Here is a 6,402-nt window from a genome sequence, read left to right on the forward strand (position 1 = left end):
TAAAGTTATAATGACCCTGATATGGCCGTTATGCAAATGAAAGATCGTGTGAAAAATTGAATAATAAAACCCAAATAACAAGTAAATAATAATACCCTTATATACAGTCAGGTTTACATATATAAAAGTTACTGAGGGTTCAGGTCGGTAGACCGTCATTGCCAAAACAGTAATTGTTGAGTTCTGTACCCCGGTTTACTTTAATAGTATATCTTGTCCGGGGTTCTCAGGCAGCTAAGTGTCCCTTCTTTGTGGATTATCCGATCCCTCTTCATCGAGTAGATGTCCCTGGACTGACATATATCTTGCGGTGTTAAGTCCCCAATAAAGGCAAGGAGCCCGTCATGAGCACTAGTAAGCCGGGTACTTTTAAACCAGAGGAGAGACTATTAGCATTGTGTAGTCTGTTGTGAGATTTTGTCTGTTCTTCAGCAGGGCCACTCCGGGCAAAAAGATCTGGTGCGTGTATCAGATTCTTTACAAGCCCATCCTGGATCCCCCAGGTAATCTTGTCATTTACTGGGATAATCTCACAGCTCGTTGGATGCGCTGGACTCCCGGTCACTGAGTTTTGCAGATCTGCGCTGTGACATTGCTCATGGCGCTGTGAATACAGACCGCGGCCATCTCTGCAGCTCCAGCAGCTTCCCTATTATACTGGCCCGGTTTCTCCTCCAGTGGGCTGTCAGGTTTGGAGTCGTTTACAATCTGCTCTTGCCGTTCTATCACTCCAGAAAAGCAATGTCTCACAAGCTGGATCAACTCCGTAAAGTGCTCCTCCATTATATTGCAGATATCTTCTCCCCAAATCATTGCTGTGGACTCCATCTTGGTGGCACTTACAATAATTTCTCTATATTACTTAGCCGGATTTAGCGTAGGGCATAGCACTTTGTTGCAAATCAATCTCTTAACAAAAATAAAGTGTTTTTTACAGCATAACAAGCTGTTCTACCCGGATAACCGGGGGGTTAGGTAAAGCCCGGTCTATTATAAGGCCGCCACTGCCGACTCTACCGTTCCAGTTCTTTAGGGCTGAGAAACTGTGAACTAAGGGTATCAAACCGATCTGTCTGATAAGTATAATCTAATAGTGATGTTCGTGGGAAAGGATGACTTATCTTGTGCCCGATAAACAGCAGATTTATCAAGACTTCTGCTCAGCCTCTAAAAAAAGCGACCATCATGGCCGCCGCCCGGAAGCATCCCCCGTTTTTTTGTTTTTTTATATATTTTTTCTAATTTTCATTATGCATCTTTCTTTAAATATGGTAATCCGTTTAATTAATTTTTTTATTCATAGATGATGTTGAATCCGAAGATTCACATGCAACAACAAATTATTGATTTTTGTTTAGATTCCGTATTATTTATTTATGATTGTGCCCTTTTTATTTTTACAAACTCTTCCATTCTAGGATGTTTTTGCAAACTGTTCAATTTAACTACTTATTTAATTAAAAAAAAAAATTCAATCCGGATTTGGATACAGCATGCAATTTTAAACATCTTTCTAATTTACTGATATTATCAATATTTCTTCATTTTCTTTTATATCTTGAATTGAAATCATATAATATATTTGTTTACTTTAACAGAGGTAGTTGAAGAAGACCTTGGACTGATATCTCGAGAAACAATAATTGCTGAATTCGATAGATTGGAAGTAATGATGCACACAATTACAAGGAGTATTCAAAATTTTAGAAGAGTAATGACAGAGCAAATGTATTAAACAAATAATAACAGAAGAAAATTCTGTTTCTATGTTTGAATTACACATGCATTTTTTTGTTTCATATCTAAAAAAATTATTATATTTTAATATATGTAAGTGTCTGGTATTTGTTGAAAAATTTAAAGATTCTTAAATAAATGGATACTATTCAGACCGGATAAATACATTCAAATGGCATTTATATTTTTTATTGAAAATATGATCTGTTATAACTAATAACAAATAACATCAACTTTAAAAAAAAAAAAAAAATCAATGATTATCATTTCTTGATTGAAAAATATTAACTAATGATTCAAGCAACCTATTAGTCTCAAGACGTGCAACTAAGCTCTGCCGGTCAATTTCAATGCGTTCCCTTTGCAGGTCATGCATCTGTTGAAAAAAGGCCCTTTGTTCATTTTGAAAATTAGTGGCTAATTGAAGAATATTAACCAAATTTATGGAAATTTCATCTTCAGTTGTTGGTTGAACGTCTTCGGGAACAACTTCAGGTACATCTATATTTGTATTTGTGGAATGGACAGGAGATGTATCCTGAACTGGTTCTAAATTAAGAACATATTCGACATTTTCATAATCATCTATAATAAAGATAAAAAATAATATAATTTTGACAATGCCACCTATTATCTAGGACTATCATCTTTCACTGAATGAACTTTAAGATTGATGAGAGTTTAAAAGGACAGTATACACATGTTCAGCATCTTCAGGGTATAATATGCAAAAATAATTACATTCAAATGTTTTATTGGTCAACTTTCTGACTTACTCCTATTATCAATTTTTCTTCATTCTCTTGATATCTTTATTTAAAAAGCAGGAATGTGATGCATAAGAGCTGGCCCATTTTTTATTTACAACCTGGGTTATGCTTGCTTATTGGTGGGTAAATGTAAGCATCCAATAAGCAAGCACTATCCATGGTGCTGAACCTAAAATGGGCTGGATGCTAAGATTTACATTCCTGCTTTTAAAATAAAGATAGCAATAGAATGAATAAAATTTGACAATTGTAGTAAAATTGAAAGTTGCTTATAATTTCATGCTGTATCTGAATCACAAAAGAAAAAAAAATTTGGTTCAGTGTCCATGTAATTATGTTTTAATTTGATATGCACACAAAAACACTAGTTTATTTTTACTGTATAATAGATTTAGCGTATACATATAAATTGATTTAGGTAATCTATATGACAATTGGTAGTGAATATTTACCTTCAAAAAGTAGCAATGGTTCCTCTCCTTCAATATTGTGGTCATTCTCATTCTCTTCTTAAAAAAAAAAAATTAAAAAATTATAGAGGCAAAATACATATAGCACCCTCTTGAGGGACAATATAGGCACAAATACCTACCAACTTCTTGGAGGACGCTGCTGCAACCTGCAATCTCTGGTCTTAATGTACGAGCAGCTGCTTGTGTAGGAGGAGATCCTATAAAAAAAAACATAAATAAAACAAAATATTAGATCATTAGCCAAGATACAACTATCTAATACTAATTAATTTTATATATCCATTAATGTGAAATAAGCAATGCACTAAATTGGAAATATATTACTGCATTAATTAAGTTACTTCCATTACAAACAAAAAGTGAAATACAGATTGAACATCAAATGTGCTTTTCAACAAAGGATTGCAAGAAAACAAAAAAATAAATGTAATATAACAAAAAAAATTGTATTTGAAATCAAACTGCAGTAATGAGTTAGGAAAATAAAAAAAATGGATTTCAATTAGGATTAAAATACATCATTTGCAATATAAATATAATAATAATAATAGTTTACCTGCATAATCATGTGTCTCCTTGAACTTGAATTACCTCCACAACCTCAGGCCCCATCAAATTCAGCACTTTCTTCTCATAATCCATGAAATCTGTACTATATCCAGGACCTCCCCCTGTACCTCTAGCTGAACGTTTTTCTTTTGAGAGTTTTATCTTTATTATCCTTTTTATATCAGAAAATCTTTTTTTGCAGTGGTTTACATTTTTGGGTTTATACCTTGAGCAGAAACCTCTTGGCTTATGTCTTGCATATCTGCCTTTTACGGCCATAGGTGTCTGCCTACTTCTACAGCCTAGCAGAACATCAAAGTTGTTTAGAATTTTTTCAACCAGTACATTATTTTGAGCTAGGCTAAAATAAACATTACGACCACCTTGGTTTTGCCGGCAGTCGATGCATTTACCGCTAGCCAAGCAGCAGACATAATGAATAAATAATTTAAGATATAAATATATTAATTATTTTTTTTATAATAAATTAGAAATATACAAATTGTACAAAAAATTGTAATAAAAAAATATGTAATATATTAATAATTGATATATATATATATATATATATATATATATATATATATATATATATATATATATGAACAAAATTAATTATAAATAAAAAAATAAACTCTTAAAACGAACAATCAAAGGAATTAGGTTTAGCGACCAAATGAAGGCAACTTTACAGTTTGCAGAAGCGCCAATAAAGGGGCAGAATAAAAACAACTTTAATCATATATAAGAAATAACAATAAGAAACAATCACGTGTTTAATTTATTTTTATTTTAATAGGACAATAACAATTAAACTATTTCCGGTAGGTAACGTTATGTTAATAACTTGAGATTGATAAAGTGAAAATCTTAGCATTCTCCGAGAAACTATACTAGTCATTCGCTTGTCATCGCAATAAACTTTTGCACGCAATTTGTCTCAACACTTATGATAAATATTGGTGAATAATTGTATTTTAAAAATTGCGAATAGCTGCGGAAATATCCGCGGCTTTTTGCCGCATTTTTTCGGAGCCTGATAAATCTTGCCCTATGTGGTTAAAAAAATATGGAACAATCTGTCTCAATTTTAACTATCCTTATACTAATACTTAGGGCAAAATTTATCAAGCCCCTTTATTTTGCCCCTTCTTTGGCTCTCTTTCATTAACCCCTTAATGACCACAGCACTTTTCCATTTTCTGTCCGTTTGGGACCAAGGCTATTTTTACATTTTTGCGGTGTTTGTGTTTAGCTGTCATTTTCCTCTTACTCATTTACTGTACCCACACATATTATATACCGTTTTTCTCGCCATTAAATGGACTTTCGAAATCTACAATTATTTTCATCATATCTTATAATTTGCTATAAAAAAATACAAAATACGATGAAAAAAAACAAAAAAAAACCCACTTTTTCTAACTTTGACCCCAAAATCTGTTACACATCTACAACCACCAAAAAACACCCATGCTAAATAGTTTCTAAATTTTGTCCTGAGTTTAGAAATACCCAATGTTTACATGTTCTTTGCTTTTTTTGCAAGTTATAGGGCAATAAATACAAGTAGCACTTTGCCGTTTCCAAACCACTTTTTTTCAAAATTAGCGCTAGTTACATTGGGACACTAATATCTTTCAGGAATCTCTGAATATCCATTGACATGTATATATATTTTTTTAGAAGACATTCCAAAGTATTGATCTAGGCCCATTTTGGTATATTTCATGCCACCATTTCACCGCCGAATGCGATCAAATAAAAAAAAATGTTCACTTTTTCACAATTTTTTTCACAAACTTTAGGTTTCTCACTGAAATTATTTACAGACATCTCATGAAATTATGGCATAAATGGTTGTAAATGCTTCTCTGGGATCCCCTTTGTTCATAAATAGCAGACATATATGGCTTTGGCTTTGCTTTTTGGTAATTAGAAGGCCGCTAAATGCCACTGCGCAACACACGTGTATTATGCCCAGCAGTGAATGGGTTAATTAGGGAGCATGTAGGGAGCTTCTAGGGTTAATTTTAGCTCTAGTGTAGTGTAGTAGACAACCCCAAGTATTGATCTAGGCCCATTTTGGTATATTTCATGCCACCATTTCACTGCCAAAAGCAATCAAATAAAAAAAAATTGTTCACTTTTTTAAACTTTAGGTTTCTCACTAAATTATTTACAAACAGCTTGTGCAATTATGGCACAAATGGTTGTAAATGCTTCTCTGGGATCCCCTTTGTTCAGAAATAGCAGACATATATGGCTTTGGCGTTGCTTTTTGGTAATTAGAAGGCCGCTAAATGCTGCTGCGCATCACATGTGTATTATGGCCAGCAGTGAAGGGGTTAATTAGGTAGTTTGTAGGGAGCTTGCAGGGTTAATTTTAGCTTTAGTGTAGAGATCAGACTCCCACCTGACACATCCCACCCCCTGATCCCTCCCAAACAGCTCTCTTCCCTCCCCCACCCTACAATTGTCCCCGCCATCTTAAGTACTGGCAGAAAGTCTGCCAGTACTAAAATAAAAGGTATTTTAAAAAAAAATATTTACATATGCTGCTATGTAGGATCCCTCCTTAGCCCCCAACCTCCCTGATCCCCCCAAAATAGCTCCCTAACCCTCCCCCTCTGCCTTATTGGGGGCCATCTTGGGTACTGGCAGCTGTCTGCCAGTACCCAGTTTGCAAATAAAAATGTTTTTTATTATTTGTTTTTATTTGTTTCTGTAGTGTAGCTTCCCCCCCACAGTCCAATATCCCACCAGCCAAACCGATCACCAAATAAAATAAAATTCCCCCCTTGATCTCCACTTCTAACTAAAAATGTTCTGTAGCGTAGTGGTTCCCACCCGCTCCCTCCCCGTGCATGCGC

This window comes from Bombina bombina, chromosome 1, assembly GCF_027579735.1.
Source record: "Bombina bombina isolate aBomBom1 chromosome 1, aBomBom1.pri, whole genome shotgun sequence".
Classification (NCBI taxonomy): Eukaryota; Metazoa; Chordata; class Amphibia; order Anura; family Bombinatoridae; genus Bombina; species Bombina bombina.